The sequence below is a fragment of the Notamacropus eugenii genome, chromosome 5 (assembly GCF_028372415.1).
Source record: "Notamacropus eugenii isolate mMacEug1 chromosome 5, mMacEug1.pri_v2, whole genome shotgun sequence".
NCBI lineage: Eukaryota > Metazoa > Chordata > Mammalia > Diprotodontia > Macropodidae > Notamacropus > Notamacropus eugenii.
This window is the reverse complement of record NC_092876.1, coordinates 101,802,128-101,820,233: the sequence shown is the minus strand read 5'-3', so window position 1 is coordinate 101,820,233 and position 18,106 is coordinate 101,802,128.

Here is an 18,106-nt window from a genome sequence, read left to right as displayed (position 1 = left end):
GAAGGGAGGGCATATTGAGGGAAGGGGTAATCAGAATGCAGGGCATTATAGGGTGAGGGGAGGGGAGAGATGGGGAGAAAATTTGGAACTCAAAATTTTGTGGAAATGAATGTCAAAAACTAAAAATAAATAAATAAACATTAAAAAAATAAAAAATAAAATAAAAGACGTTTGTATTACTGATTAAAAAAAGTTGGCTTTATACACTGAAGCTATTTAATTAATTTATTCTTTTCTATGATCTATCCAGCATTCCATAATGTACTTGTAGAGTTCATAAGGTACTCATAGAATTAATATTTTACTTCATAAGCAGCCAGACCTTGTAGATATAAAAAAAAAATTGAGAACTGTCCAATTTATGGGGAAGAAAAAGATGATGATAACAACCTTGGCAAATCACTCTGTAACTCTCCTTTTACAAATTCTTAAGCTGTTTTTTTAATGTAGGAGTTTTTATTTTTACCTTTTTATGTTACTTTTATTGATGCCTTTTATTTTTATATCACATTCATTTCCAAATAAATTCCTCTCTCTCCTAACCAATTAGGCATCCTTTGTAATAAAAATTTTAAAGGAACTATAAAAAAGCAATCTCACAAAACCAAGCAAAGCACAGATTGTCTTACAGTATATGTATTATTCCATACTCATAGTCACCCATATCTGCAAAGAAGTGAAGCATGTGAATTTTTCACTTTTTTCCAAGCCAAATTTTGTCATTATAATTGTGGTGTTCACTTTCACGTTTTGGGTTGTTCCTACTGTTTACATGGAGTATTTTTTTTTTTTTTGCTCTGTTCACTTCATTCTGTTTAAGTTAATATAAATGTTCCTATATTTCTCTAAATTCTTCATTGTTATCATTTCTGATGATATAGTAATATTCTATGACTTTTACTGAACTCCAGTGGCTCTCTATCACCTCCAGGATCAAAAATAAGTTCTGTTTGGCTTTTAAAACCCTTCATTACCTGGCCCCTTCCTGCTGCTCCAGTCTCCTTATACCTTACTCCTCTCCATGGATTTTGCTATCTAGTATCACTGGCATTCCTGTTTATCCCTCCCACATTGCACTTCATTCCTTACACACAACACTCCATCTCCTGACACTCAGCATTTTCACTATCTGTCCCTCATGTATGGAATTATGTTATTCCTCTCAACCACCTGGCTTCTCTGACTTCCTTCAAGTCTGTGGTTTTCCCACAGATTCTGCCCTATAGATGCACAAAAAGTTGCAGAAGGAATGCAACTAGACAAAACAAAATATACAATATGAAAATTGTCCACTAGATACAAAGAACTTCACTTAGATAACCCGAAAACAAAAGATGTTTTTGATCCTCTTTCATCCATTCCAGCAAAATAATAGTGTGAGCAAAGAATGGACTAGAATACAAAAGATTGTCCCACTTAGTTTCAACCACATTCACAGAACGTTGGTTGAGATGAAGATGAACATATTTGACTTCCTAATTCTATCTAGAATGGTATAAACAATTAAAATATTTGTTCACAATAGCAGTTTCCTGGGAAAGATGACATTGCTTAGGTACCTTCCTGTTTCCCCCAGAAAAAGGCATGTTTTATGATACTTGTCCTATGTGTAGTTTATGTTTCCCTAGATGCAAATATTACTAGGTATATTTCTGATTCTAGGCAGCATAACCTGCACAGAGACCATGGGCAGTCCTCATAAGAAGAATGATGAAAAATAACAGATAGACTGCCTCAGAGATCATATCTCATGGAACCACAAACAGAAGACAAGGAGGCCAAAAATCTAATAAGACATATTCTTTCTTAAAAAATGTGAAATATGCAGCTAGTAAGGCACTCTGGTAGATACTGATGATACAAAAATAGGTAAGATAGATTCCCTACTCTCAAGTTGTTTATCTTCTACCAGGAGAAAGAACAAGTTAATGAATAATTATGATACAAAGGAGAGTCAGCTAAGTGAGAAGTAGAGATCCAGATAAAGAGCTATGATAGCTGGGATTGCTTTTGATTGGGAGATCAGAGGAAGCTTCATGGGGCTTTATACCATCTGTTGATGAAGTCTAAGCTGAATCTTGGACAAATGGAGAATTAAAGGGTTCAGGGAAATTCACGTTAGACATGGAGGTGGAATCAGTCAGTAAACATTTATTAGGCATCTGTTATATGCTAGACACTGCTAAGTGTGAATAAATGCATGAAGATGGAGAAGAGTAAGATGAGACCAGGTTTTGGAAAATAAAACAATTTGATTGTGAGGAAAGGTAGTATGAGATGAGACTGAGTAGATACACTGAAGATACATTGTGCACTTATTAACACCCATTTTCACAACATTGTGTTAGGCCCTATGAGAAATACAAAGACAAAACTATCTCTGACCTCATGAAGCATATAATCTAATACAGACATATGCCATCTAAGTAATTAATTTTAATATTAAATAATACATTACCAACAAGGGCACACACACACACACACAAGGTTAAAAACAAGTTGTTATATAAAGGTTAAAGGAGAAAGGATCTTTTCTGATAAGGAGAAATCAAAGAAGACTTTGTGTAAGTAATGGTATTTCAGTTTGTTCAGAAAGGATGTATTTCAGCAGAAGAAGAGCATTCCAAGAATGAAGAAAGAAATGAATAATGCCACAAATACTGGAAAATATGAGATGTTAGTGAAACATGGCAATTTTAGAGGGCCCTGAATGCCAGTCTAAAAAGTTTTACCTTTGTTTTCTAAGCATTAGGGACATTTTGAAGACTTTTGAACCAAGGCATGAAATTCTCAGATTAGGACAGAAGATTAATCTTGCTGTGATACAAAAGATGGGTTGAGAAGGGACAGAGTGGGAAGCATCCCACATCTGTGTCTAATTAGTTCTGATCTTTCTTCTGATTTCTTCATTGAGAATTAACAGACTTGATAGTGATCAATGCATTCAAAAGCTCTAAAATCAGAGGGCCATTTAAAATTGTTACATTACTTGGATATAGCTGGTTTCCTGGATCACAGTTACCCAGGTGACTTCATTTCATTGAACCATGCAAAATCCAGGATGACCCTGAAAGTGGGTGTACAAATCTTATGTACTTCTTATATGAGTTGGTGAGCCCACTAAATTGGTAAGTGTAATAGTGAGGCAGAATGGTGCAGTGGATTCAAAGAATCTGAATTCAAATTTTACCTCTGACAGTTATGACTCAAGTGACATTGGGTAAATCTCTTAAAATCCTTTGACCTCCGTTTTTCTCATTTGTAAATGAAGGGTTTGGATTAAATGGCCTCTGAGATACCTTCAAGCTCTCAATCTAGACACCTAAAATCCTATCGATAAACCCTATGGTTAGATTAAAGGAGTATAAAGCAATCTCTGTTCCTGACAGTTCTGAATGTAATTATCATACAGGGAAATGGCAATGCCACTGACAGAAGGATAAGTAGTGTTGTAAAGCACATGATGTTACATTTAGCTTATATTTTAAGTTCCGATTTCACTCAGTGAAATATCTTATATGAAGTTTGAGATGAGGGTCTAGAGCTTGAGAGAACAGAAAGATAAGAGGAGGAGTTTTGTGTGTGTGTGTGTGTGTGTGTGTGTGTGGTGTATGTATGAGAGAGAGACAGACAGACAAAGAGAGACAGTGTCAGAGAGACAGACACACACATATACACACACACACACACACACACACACACACAGAGAAGATGAGCTATGGCTCTTCAACACCACAAAGTAGCATGGGAAAACAGAAGTGTCAGCTAAGGGAGAGGACACCATGACCATAAGAATAATGAGTTGATTGTTGAGTTGCTAACGATGTGCAAGCACCTGCATAGAGTGATTATGTGTGAGGAAAAATTTTCCCTTTCCTATGGTGACTTTTCTGTACCAAGTAACCTAGACCAGCATCCCATTTTGTGGGAGGTCAGACAGGCCTATTATTAGTAATAATAATTCCAGAAAACATGTAGCTCTGATAGGAAATCATTGTCAATATTAAAACCCATGTATGAAGTACCTAACATGGCACCATGCTAGGCAAAAATCTGCAATGATGAATTTTAATATGGAGATAGGTTTCTCAAAGTACATGAATTAATGTATCTCATTTAATGTATAAAACAAACTTCAACCTTTTGTAGTATATAAAATTTATTTATGAACCCTGTACTGATGCCAGCACTTTACTCATCTTTTTAAAGCAAATAGGATGTGAAAATATCATATGCCTAATTTATTTTAAAGGATTCTGTATACAAGTGGATATTTCTAAAGAAATATCTGTCAATTTAGTAAGCAATTTCCCTAAAATTAGAAGGCAAAAAAGCAATTAATTGTTGAAATTACCATATCCTTCCAAAAGGTTAAGAGGTAATTTAAAATAAGTACCTATAAGAACATTAATTGAGTTACTATGTCCCCCTTACAGGCAATAATATTAATGATTCAGTAATTAGATTTTTTCCCATTAGGAGGAACAGGAAATGAAAATATCGGGAAAAACATAGTTAATGATACTTCATTTTTTCAGCATAGTGGATAATGAAACCTTCACATTATATGTTATATACTTTATTTTGTCCACACTTGTGAATTCAATAGCACAGGGAACTCCGAGGGAAGAAATTTTGTCTACCAATGCAGATAGACAATTGTTTTTGCAACTTGTAGTTAGCTAATTGACTGAGGCACTGAGAGGCTAAGTGACTTGCTCATCATAGTCACACCACCAGTATGTATCAGAAGTAGGGTTTGAACTCAACTGTTCCTGACTCCTGCCTAGGTTAGCTTTATGTCCATTATGTCATGCATCCTCTATATGTGAATATCCTTTAATAATATTCATTCTTACAAAATCAGTGAAACTCATAAACGGTTACAATAAGCTATAGTTAGCACTAAATTAGGGGTGGAAATACTGGGTTAGATTTAGGGTAGATTGTGATGTTGTCCATCTGTAAGTGCAACCAACATAGGTAAATTAATCCAAACTGGTATTTTTGTCTTCAACTCTAGCCTTCTTCTTTCTACCTTTAGCTTCATTCCACATTCTCTTTTGCAGCCTACAGTTCAGGAATCCAGCACTCAAGGGTCTGTCCAGGGTCTCGTAATCTAGATTCCATCTGGTTCTTCCCTCCTCATTTGGTGCCATATTATACAACATACTTTGCCCTTTCCCAAAGCCTCCAGTAAAACATGACTTCTTATGTGTCTCATTTTTGCAAGTCCCTGCTTAGTGATTAAAGTCAACTTGATAAATTAATTTATACTAAAGTAATAGTGGTCTTATATATTACCCCTCTGTGATTTATGTTTTCCTTTATGTAGTAGGTTTGGAAAAGCAATAACAAACTTTAAAAACACGTAACTGTCTTTCTAAGCAGCACACCTACAAGTCTGGGAGCTAAAATACCAAATCAGTTTGGGGGCTTTTAAGGGATGGGGGTGTAGGCCCAAAGGATATGTTCACCTCAGGTGTATAATCATAGGAACAAGATGACATCAAAATCAGCTTCCATTTCATTTATGCTTTGAAAATAAAATAGAACTTAAAATAAGAACAGAAATCATTAGCAATAAATTTTCACATTGCATATTGTTTAAAAGATAAAAATGTAGAACAACTTAAACCTACAAATATTTAAGTACAGACTAGCACTTCTTTGACCATACTTCAACTATAGTTTTCTCTACCAGGGTAAAATACAAAATTTTTACTCTTCTAAATTTTTCATTAGAATCAGAAGCCTACCAGAGTAAATGCACTGCTATCTTTGCCCTGGGCTTCAGAATATCTTGGCTTCACATCAAATCTTTCTCCTTTTGCAGACTCCCTCCGATTAGTTGGTTGCACCTGCCTGGGGGCCTTGTGAAGCTTCAGGCAGTGTCAAAGTCTCTTAAATATCTCTTTATCTTATCAAAGAGAAAGCGCTGGACTCCTGCTGTCAGTTCCAATTTCTTATATAAATGACTACAGGGAGAATTTAACCTTTTGCTCCACAGCATCTTCTGTTTGGTAACTTGGACCTCAAATTGCCTCTTCAGCCTTGCTAGCTTTCTCAACTGCCTTGCCAAGCAAAAGAAGAAAGAAAAAAATTAAAGGGGAAAGAGAAAAAGGAACGAGGAAGGAAGGAAGGAAGCAAGGAAGGAAGGAAGGAAGAAAGGAAGAAAGGAAGGAAGGAAGAAATAGATTGTGTTAGGCACTGTAAGTGCTTTACAATTATTATCTTGTTTCATCCTCACAACAGCCCTGGGAGGTAGGTGCTACTATTATTTTCATTTTACAGAGGAGGAAACTGAAGCAGAAGTAAGAGGTTACTCAGCTAGCAAGTGTCTAAGGCTGGATTTGAACTCAGGTCTGACTTGAGTCCAGGCACAATGCTCTATCCACTGCAATACCTAGCAGCCTGTGAAAGAAAAGTTTCAGGCCACTGATCGCCTGATAATCTCTATCCAGCCCACGTACCAGCCCAGCACTGGCTACCTAAGCTCCTCCGTAGGGATGATGATAACCCACCTGAACTCATTCCTCAACCATTAGCATACTCCCTTTCCATAACAGTCTCCCCATCATAGAGATTCTGAACTACCTCCCACCTCTATGCCCATGCTGCGGAGACTCCTATCAGTGGCCTTTTTTGGTAACCATCTTTATAGGAAACCTTAGATGTCAGTCTCAATCAAATTGGCTCCTGTTGTTCTGCCCTTGCCCTGCTAAACTCCAGGCTTGGATTACTTTAACCATCAATGCATTTGTTCCTATTCAAATGCTGCTGAAGTAATCTGGAAAAAACCACCACACCTTGCTGAGTCCTCTAAAAAAATGATGTTATATAATATCAGCTGGGTCCTCAGCACAGCAAGGCAATCTTTTTACATCACCCAAGTGTATGCAAAGTTATTTTGAAACCCAGAGCTATCCCACTCACCACAAGTGACTTTTCCAAATCTTTTCATTTCTCTGCAAACCTTAGGAGGCTTGCCTTCCCCTTACTCTCTTAGCTGAGAGCACTGCTTCTAATTTCAATGAAAAGATTGAGTCTATTCACTAAACTCCCTCTTCTTCCCATTTCTTTATTCTATATCACTCAGATGCCTTCTGCCATTATCTCCTTCACCCCTGTCTCACATGAAGAGGAAGTCTTTTATTTTTTTCTTTGTCAAGGCAAACCCTTCTACATACATGGGTGATCACATTCCACCTCATCCTCTCCACCAGTTTGCTCCATCCATTATCCCCATCTCAGTAATCTTCAATCTCTCCTTGTCTATTGGCTGCTTCAGTGCTGCTTACAAACATGCCCATCTCTCCTCCATTCTCAAGAAATGCTTGCTCCATCCATCCATCCATCCATCCATCCATCCATCCATCTGTCCATCCATCCATCTCCATTAGCTGTTGTCCTTTATCTCTCCTCTCTTTGGCAGCAGAGTTCCTTGAGAAGATCACCTATAATTTATGCTTCCAATTTTTATCCTCTCACTCTCTTAATTTTCTACAATCTTTTTTCTAACCTCATCATTCAACTGAAACACATCTCTCCAAAGTTCCCATTGATCTCTTACTTGCTAAATTCAATAATCATTTCTCAATCCTCATTTTCTTGACTTTCCTCTAGCTTTTGACACTGAAGATCACCCTCTTCTTTTTAAAAATCTCTTCTCTCTAGGTTTTCATGAAAACATTCTCTTTTGCTTCTCTTGCTACTTAACCCTTCCTCAGCCTCCTTTGTTGGATCTTTATAATGTTTCTGTTAACCATGTGCCCCATAGAAGAGTCTGTCCTGGATGCTTTTGTCTTCTCCCTCTATGCTATTCAGTTCATTCTCTCATCAGCTTCCAGTATCATCTTTCTGATTATGATTTCCAGATTTACCTATCTGGCCCCAAACTCTCTCATAAGCTCTAGTGTTGTATCTCCACTTGACTATTAGACATCTCAACCTGGAAATAAAACAGGTATCTTAAATTCTTCCCAGCTCTCCCCTCTTCCTAATCTTATTCCTATTACTACTGAGAAGACATAATCATCCTCACAATCACCCAGACTCACAACCTAGATGTCATCCTTCACTCCTCACTCACTCTCACCCCCATGTATGATCTACTGGCAATTCATAACATCTCTCACATATGCCACCTTCTCCCCATTAACGTTGCCACTACTCTAGTGTAAGCACTCATCACATGATGCCTCTGCCATTATAATAGTTTTGATGGTTGGTCTTCTTGCCTCACATCTTTGTCCAGCTCCCATCCATTCATCTGTCAAGTGATCTTCAAAGATACAGATCTTACCATTTTATCCCCCAACTCAATAAACTTCACCAACTCCCTATTAGTTTTAGTATCATATTTAAAATCCTGTTTGGTTTTCAAAGCCCTTTTCATAACCTGGCCTTTTCTTACCTTTCCAGTTACCGTGCACATTATTCTCCTCCATGTATCCCAAGCTCCAATGACGTTGGTCTCCTGGCTACTTCTTGAACAAGACATGCTATCACCAAACTATTCATTTTCTTCTTCTGTTGTTGTTTCTAAACAAGTTTTTATTGCTATTATCTGTTTCTTACATCACTATAATTATCCCAAGAATCCTTCCCCCTTCCCCTCTAAAAGAATCATTCCATAAAACAAATAGTATTTTTAGAGAATAAAATAATCAGCTTAGCTAATCAATACATTGAAAAAATCCAGAAATATGTGCCATGTATAACATTTATGGACTCTCATCTCCACGAATTAGTGAAGTTAGAAGAGTGCTCTCATATCTCTTCATTTGAATCCTGCTTGATCTTTATAATTTAGTTATATTTATTTTGTATTTCTAGGTAAATAATTGTTCTTTCCATTTACATTGTTGCAGTTATTGTGTATATTGTTTTCTTGGCTGTGCTTACTTCACTGAACATTAACTTACATAGATTCTTCCATGCTTCTCTGTATTCATCATGTGGATCATTTCTTACAACATAACAATATTCCATTACATTCTTATATCACAATTTGTTTAGTCATTCCTTCATTGATGGAGGAATCTACTTTGTTTTCAAATTCCTAGCTGTCACATAAAATGTTGCTATGAATATTTTAGAGTATTCTTACTATGACTTCCTTGGGGTATAAGCCCAGTAACGGAGTCTCTAGTTTAAAGTTATATACTCTTTATTGCTTTCCAAAATAGTTATACCATTTCACAGCTCCACCAACAATGTATTAGTATACTTATCATTTTACAATCCCTCCAATATTGACTATTGATACTGTTTTAGTAATTTTTGCCAAATTGCAAAGTGAAGAGGATTCTTTAATGTGGTTATGAATATTTGCAATTCTTTTGAGAAGAATTTTTTCCTATCCTTTGATCACATCTATTAGGGAATGGTTATTAATCATAATATATGTATACACACACACAAACATGTATATATTGTTGATATATCTTTGATATCAAACTCTTATCAGAGAAATCTGATGAAGTTTTTTTGTCATTTGACCACTTCTCTTCTTATCCTAAGTGCGTTAATTTTGCCTGATGTAATGTAAACAACCACAGGCAATAAGAGTTAAAGATCTTCCCCACCTATAAATAGACCTCAGGCCGAGTCCATTAAGGAAAACTTGATTAGGGGAAGCTTGTTTTATGGGAAGGCCCACACCTTTTCTTAATTTCTAATGAGGGACTGGTCACAGGGGCCTGAGGTGAGGTTTTTTACTCTGGGGGCTTATTCCTTGGCAGAAGGTTTATGTGCCAGATGAGACTGTCTCTTGATCTGTGATGTATGTATTCCTTATGGTCTGACAGTTAGAAGCCCTGTCTATTGGTCTTTATTTTTCTGCTTGTATTTTCTCTGTTGGTGGATGTGATTAAAGAAGATTGTTGACCCCTTAAAAGTTGCTTTCCTTTTAGAAAAGTAGATCTAAGAACTTGTGCTAGCAGAACATCGTGCATGTGTGGGTCCTTGCTGATACTACTGTATAGAAGTCTTTCTATCAAGTAATAGAGAGTATTTATTTTTCTTTGGTAATTGCCTCTATTGCTTGTTTCATAAATAATGCAAATACCCATAGTTGTAAGAGGTTTATGAACAGTTTCTCTTCTAATTCTAAAAAGTATAATCTTTAATATTAAGGTCACATATGGATTTACAGTGTATTGTGGAATGAGGTATAAGGTGTTCATCTAATTTCTACTAAACTGCTTTCCAGTTTTCCTAGCAGTTTTTAATCACATGTGGAGTTTTTTCCTCAGAAATTTATGTTTTGTACTTTATAAAATACTTGGTTATTGAATTCTATTGCTTCTGATTTTCCCTCATCTAGTCTGTTCCATTGATCTATCTCTATTTTTTAATTAATATCAAATGGTTTTGATTACTGTCACTTTATAACACAGTTTGAGGTCTTAAAGTGCTATTCTCCCTTTTTTCCCTACTTTTTTTTCATCATTTCCCTTGATGTTCCAGATTTTTTACTTTTCCAAATGAATTTTGTTATTACTTTATGATGTTCTGTGAAGTATCTCCTTGGCAGTTTGATTGGTATACTATTAAAAGAGTAAAATAATTTTGGAAGTATTGCCATTTTTATTAAATTGATATGTCTTAACTGTGAACACTGAATAGTCTTTCCCCTTTTTAGATTGGATTGGGTTTTTTTTTTCATTATTTCTTTAAGGAAAATTTTATCATTGAATCTATACAAGTGTTTATGTGCTTTGGTAGGTCAATCACCAAATATTTTTATGCATTTTGTAGTCATTTAGAATGGGACTTCCTTATTACTGCTTATTCTATTTTGTTACTGTTACATGAAAATACTATTGATTTTTGAGGATTTATTTTGTAGGCTGCAACTTTACTGAAACTATTGTCTCAATAAGTAGCTTTGCTAATTCCCTAGCATTTTGCAAGTAAACCCTGTCTGTCTGTCTGTCTGTCTGTGTGTGTCTCTCTCTTTCTTTGTCTCTCCCTCCCCAAACACATCACGGAACTACATGATTCCTTGGTTACATTTTCCCCCCACTTGCCTCAAAATCTTCTTCTTGGGTTCATGTTTTCTCACTCTTTACGTGCTAGTTGTTCCCAGGAGTTCCAACTGACTGATGCATTTATCCTGCTTTTCTGTTGTTTGGGGTGTTTGAGAAATAAATAATCTCATCAGGTCTAGTTTTATTTCTCAAAAAAAAAATTGTTTTAAATACCTACTTGTTATTGAACATCCATCTTTTTTATTCAAGATTAAACTCAAATTTGTAGGTTGTCACCCTAGACTATATCCTTAACTCCACTGCTCTTGGGAAAACATTATTCTATTTCCTCTTATGTTTTCTGGTGAGGGAAGAATAGTCTTGCATTATTTGAATTTCCTTTCCTTTGTATTTGAAGGCCTTTCTCTTGATTGCTTGCAGATCTTGTATCTGAATTGAAATGTTACCTATGTTAAATTGTAAAAGTAAATAATTAAATGTCCCAAGTGCCTTGGAGTTCACGCCTTTGACTTATCTTATGCTTTTTCCTGAAGGTGATCTGTGAATTTTTTTCAACTGGTGTTTCATTTTCTATGTTCAGGAGTCCTGGACGGTTTTTCCGTCTGTTTTTTTTTTAAAATTTGTTTGTTTGTCCTGTCACGTTTTTCTGAGAGACCTAGTATCCCTAGTTTGTTTCTTCACATCCTGTCTTTGACATCAGTCTGTTTTGCTTGTATAGTGAGCAATTTTCTTTTAATGTTACTAATTTTGTCTTCTCTTCTTCTAGCTTCTCTTTAGCTTCTGTATATTTGGTTCCCAATATATTGTTCTCTCTTTTACTTCTTTGGTAAGGCTTGCAACTGCTGATTCCAGTTTTTCTATTCTGCTTCCCTCCCCCCTGCTTTTTTTTTTTTTCTGTGCAGTCCATAAATTCTGTTCTCATTTCTCTTTTACACCACACAGAAACAGTGTGTTTTGGGATTGTTTTCCCTGTTGATCTATCTGCTTATGTTTAAAATCTTTGAGTTTTCCTCCTGAGGTCTTTGGTAATTTCATTCTTTTTTTTTCCTTCCTGCTCTTTCCCCTATTCATTTTCTGACTTTGTATCTTCGGATGGTAGTTTTCACAAGGGCCAGATCTTAAAGCATCTCAGCCTCCTCCTTAGCTAGGCAACTCATGGTTCAACAGACTAAATCTCTACCCTAACTGACTTTTAAGCGGTCAGAAATGGCCCTACTGGATGCTGTGCTGTTTCTTTCAGGCTTAGAGAAGTGCTGTGCAGCCCCATCCCCTCAGACATATATAGAGACAGTGTCCTTTGCTGATGTCCTCTTCTGGTCCTTAGTGCTCTGGCCCAGTCCAACAAGAATTGTTCAGCACTAGAGTTACTGGTTTGTGTCAAATCCAGTCTTAGATATGTGTTACCTGTGTGACCTTAGACAACTCATTTAACTTCTATTTGCCTCAGTTTCCTCAATTGGAATATGGGGGTAATAATAGCGTCCACCTCCCAGGGCTATTGTGAGGATCAAATGAAATGGTTTTTGCAAAGCACTTAGCACAATATCTGGCACATAGTAGGTGCTATATAAATGCTAGCTATATTGTTGTTATGAATAATAATAGTGATAAAATCAGAAAAATTTCTGTGACCATACTTCTACTTTATTTTCCCTCCCCTACTCTTTCATTCCAATTGATCTAAAGTAAAAGTTGTTTTGCACAGGATAACAAAGGCTTTGTCTATAAATGAAATTTTCTTCTTTTTAAATGGATTTCACTAATTCTGTAATTGCTTTCTGTTTTTCCTAGTTAGCTAGGCTAGAAATCTTGGCTTTATCTTTGATTCTTTCCTCTCTGTCATCCCCTAATTTTAGCCAACAAATAAGACCTTTAATTCTTCCAAGTATCTAATTTGCCCATTACTCTCCAGTCTTGCCAGTGTAACTCTAGTTCAGACTTTTCTACACCTATATTATTCTCTTATCTGGAACCCTGCCTCTAGCACTCCTCCCTCCCATTTTTCCTGCACACTACCACCATGTTAATCTTCCTAAGAACCTGCCTACCTTGTGTCATTCCTCTTCCAGACACCTACAGTATCACATTATCAACAAGTTCAAATTTGTTGGACTTGTTTTCAGGAATTTCTAATTTTGCCTTTCCCTATCCATCCAACTTTATTTCCTATTCATCTGTGAACAACATTGGGCACTTTATTTCCTGCAACACAGATCATGATCATCCTCCTTTTCAAAATTTTTCTTTCTGTTCATGCAGTTTCATCCCATCTCAAATCTGGTTGTTTTCCAATTACCTAAGTCCTATTTATCCTTTGGGATGAACTTTCAATCTCACTTTTTCCATGAACCTTTCTCCTATCACTCCTGCCCATGTTTTCTTCTTTTTCCACATTTGTTTGGATCTATAACCTGGACCCCAAATTTATCTCTTTAAGCTTTTCTAGCTTTTTCTCCCACTGGCCAAACAAAATGAGACAAAAACTCAGTCTTTAGATCAACTGCCAAGTCCAACAGTATCCTTCCAAACTTATAGTCATTATCACATAATTTGGTATTTATTCTCCATTCATTGCATATTTGTTGGTTTAGTACTTCCAACTGCAGTATAAGCTTCTAAGAAGGTAGGAACTGTGTATATGCAGTTGGATGCTGGAACCTACTTAGACTGGCTCATAAGAACTAGTTGTTAAGTTTTCAGTATGAGTATTTAAATCTCATAAATTGGCAAATGGTATCAACCAGGGCTAGATTTTATCATTTTGATGATTGTCTAGACTTAAGAATGTGATGGAAAAAATTATAATACTGTAGATGAAACTTTAAAGTGTATCGTTTATACCTGCAACTCATTGGCTCAGTAGATAGTGTGCCAGGCTTCCCAGGAAAGCTCATCTTTCTAAGTTCAAATCTGGCCTACAACACCTACTAGCTGTGTAACTCTGAGCAAGTCACTTAATCCTGTTTGCCTCCATTTTCTCATCTCTAAAATGATCTGGAGAAGGAAACGGCAAACCACTTAGGTTCATGAGGAATTAGACATGACTGAAATGACTCAAATTTTTTTGGAGTTAGTCATTAAGCATTTACCAGCACAACCTTGCTTCTGAAATCTTGAATAGCATGGAGAACAGAGATTTACTAAAAGACTTCTGGTTCTAATAAAGAGTTCAGTGAAGTGAAAATTTTCTACTTAACCCAGTATACATTTAGCCATTTAGTAGGTAAGTACTCAATAAATCCCTATTGATTCACTGTCAGTTTTGCTACATGTTAAGAGCTCTGAGGAAGGATATTGAACCTACTGGTTCAAATGAAAATTCTTAATCATCTGTGTATTTCACTACTTGCTGCCCTCTTTATCTTTCAGCCTTAATGATAACTGATAATTTGCTGTTTAGTATCTGACCATGTAACTTATTCTTTTATTTCTTAATCTTATTTTATGGATAACATTTATTTTTTCATCATCCTCATTTCTGAATATATTCTCTCTACCATGTCTACTTAGGAAACCACCTGTTGTAACAAAAGTTAAAAAAGAGAAGAATTTTTAAGCTATGTAGCAAACAAAATGAAAGACTAGACATTTCCTCTGCTTCTTACAACCTCTCAAACCTCTCCAAAATAAGAATGATGTATTGCAAACTAATTACAGCTATCTTCTCAAACTAAGAAACCCAGAAACTGAAAAATAAATCTGATGAATTAACAGCACAGAAGGCTAATCTCATCCTTTCACTTAGGACCTTCTCCACTTATTCCTATACTCTGTCTGGGACACACAGACTTGTCCTCTAGGATCCACTCAGCACTTAACCTCAAGGCTGCTATTGTTTCTACCAACATCTACCCTTCCTTCTGCCCCTGTGCTCACCTGCTAGTCTATGGGAACAAGCAAGACAACTCAACTGTGCACACCCAACCCACCCTCACAGGAGAGGAAGAGGTAGAAGATTAGATAAACATAAGCTTGTGGTGCCTGGTCCAGCATTGCACTGTAGCAGCACTCAGCCAGAGAACTAAGGAATAGATGTAATTGGGGCGGGGGACCAGTGTGTGAGGGGGGGCTCTAGCAGGCCTGAAAGAAAGTGGATTTACATTCAGCTGGGTCCAGTTTTGTTCTCCTCCCCCCCATATGTCATTTTGGCAGAGACTTAGGAGAATGAAATGTGAATTAATTCCCCAATGTGGGAAAAGGTAAAGATAGTTTTGAAGTCCAGCCCTCAAAAAAAGAATATGAGAGAGAGGAAAAAAAAAAACAACAAACCCTCACAATCTATTTGCAAGACATATTCAAAAATCAAATACATATACAGAATACAAATGATGGGTTGAAACAAAATTTATCATGCATGAGATGAATCCACAATGTAAGAATTGCTATCATGCTATTAAAGAAGAAATAAACATTTGTAACATTAAAAGAGATAACCAAGAAACTACATTAAAGAGACAACAAACCAATATTAATATTAAATTAATATTCTCCAAATGCCATATTAATAAATTCATGAAGGAAAAATTAATTGAAATTTTGGTATATTTCTGTGATAGAGGCTTGGTAGCCAAGATCCATCTATCTATCCATTTATCTAACTACCTATCCACACACAATGTGTATGTATGAATACATATATATATGTAATGTGTATTTATACATAACAAATACATACGTACAGATATACATCTACATACACTAAAAGATCAACACATACGTATTGCAAGTTATTCCTCAATAGACAAGTAGTTAAAGAACAAATGATTCAAAAAAGAATTGCAAACTATCAGCAACTGTATGGAAGAATGCTCCAAGTTACTAAAAAGAGAAATGCAAATCAAAACAATCTTTTCATTTCATTTCACATCTAGTAAATCTGAAAATATGACATATGGGAATACTAAATATTGGAAAAGTTATAAGAAAATGGGCACACTAGTGCATAGTTGGAGTAACTGTAAACCCACAAAAAAATTTGGAAACCAATTTGGAATTATGTAATAAAGTGACTAAAATGTCCCATTCCCTTTGACCCAGGAATTCCAGTACTATGCTTGCACTCCCAAGGAAACCACTGATAGAAAAAATGTCCCCCAGTGCATCAAAATATTTATGACAATTTTATGATACAAAGAATTGGAAATAAAGTACTACTAATTGGGGGAATAACTAAAAAAAAAATTGTGAATGGAATGGAATGTTACATAAGAAGCAAATATGATGAACATAGAGAAGCTTGGAAAGGCTTTCATGATCTCATATATAGTGAAGTAAGCAGAGCCAATAAAACCATGTACACAACTACAACAATATGAATGGAAAGAGCAACCACAAAATCAAATGTAAATGTTACAAAATTACAAAGAATAAACATAGCTCCAATGAAGAACTATGAGAAGACGCCCTACTGTACTCCTCTGTAGAAGTGGGCAGTTCACAAGTGCGTTATACTGCATGTATTTTCAGACTATTTTTTAATACATCAATCAGTTTTTCAGATTCATTCTCTTCCCCTTTTCTATTTTTTTTGAACTAAAAGGTGTCATTTGTTAAATTGGAAGGCTCATAGGAATGGGGAGGAAAAGATATATAGGCATGAAATCTGGAAATGTAAAGAACAAAAGATATTTTAAAATTATTTTTATTTTTAAATTATTTTTTAAAAAGGAAAGAAAACAAAGAGAAGGTAGGAAAAGGCAATTTGTGGTTTTTTCTTTTTTACCAAAAAAAATTGGTTTTGGTAAAACCAATCAAAACATCAACCATATCTAACGTTGTAATTTAAAGGAAGTTTCCACTGAAAGCATTCTACCCTATCACAGAAATTTAAGTCATGTGAAATGTAGATGTAGAATCATAGAATGAAAAGGATTACTTATCGGATATTTTAGAGTGAGGATTTCTTTCAGGTTGGAGTTGATGACCACTGAGGTTTCATCTCAATCTGAAATTATTTGGTTCTGAAACCATTTGTCTACATTCTTCATAAGCCATTTAGTCTAATTCATAACTGAAAAGGAATTTGTCCTGAAATATCCCTAAAATTTATCACCCAGACGATATTTGATGAACAGAGGAGAAAATCACTATCTCCTAGGGCCATCCATTCTATTTTTATACAATTTTATAGTGAAGGTTCTCCCAGAAAGTAGCCAAAATCTGCTTCTTGTACATTCACCCGTTGTTTCTTATTCTGACTCTTGGGCCAAGCAGAACAAATCTAATCCCCGTTCTACTTGGCAGTACTTCAAAGACATTATTCACTGGACTGCTCTTCCCCATTCTTCTTTGATCCTGGCTAAACATTCTCAGGTTTTCTTTCAACTGGGACTCCAATGTTATGGCCCTAAGTCCCTTTCTCATCCCTGTTACCCTCCCCAAATGTCCTTCACCTTGTCTATGTTCTTGCTATGATGTAGCCCACAGAATTAAACTCTATACTCAAGATATGGTCTAACTAGAGTGGGGTACTACAGAATTATCATTTCTCTTGTTCTGAAATTTTTGCTTCTCCTAATTCAGCTTAAGATTGAATTAGGATGGTCTTTTATGTTTACTTTTACTACCATGTCATACTATTGGCTGATCATAATGAGCTTGACAAGTCCACTAAAATTATCAGAATCTTTTTCATATTAACTATTTTCTCCTTCTTGCTTGCTTGGTAGTGGCACAGGATAAAACAGAGGTACTAGAGTTAAGGCCTTAGTTGAACTCTAGCTTTGGTCTCTGAGCAAGTTATTAAACCTCTGTTTGCCTCTGTTTACTCAACTCTAAAATGGGAACAATAATAGTAATATGTTAGCATATGATAGTAATAGCACCTACCTACAAGGGTTGTTGTGAGGACCAAATGAGATAATATTTGCAAAAAGCATTTAGTGGAGTGCCTCCTGTGTAGGAAAACAAACATATAAATAAATACACATACATAGGCTACTCTTTCCCTTCCACTATGTAATTGTGAAGTTGATTTTCTGAATGCAAGTATGGAATTTCACATTTATCCCTAAGAAATATTAGATTAAACTTGTTTTTATTGTTTATTATACCTGCTTATCCAGTTTATTCTGTTGATATGGATATGAATATACACACATATGTGTGTA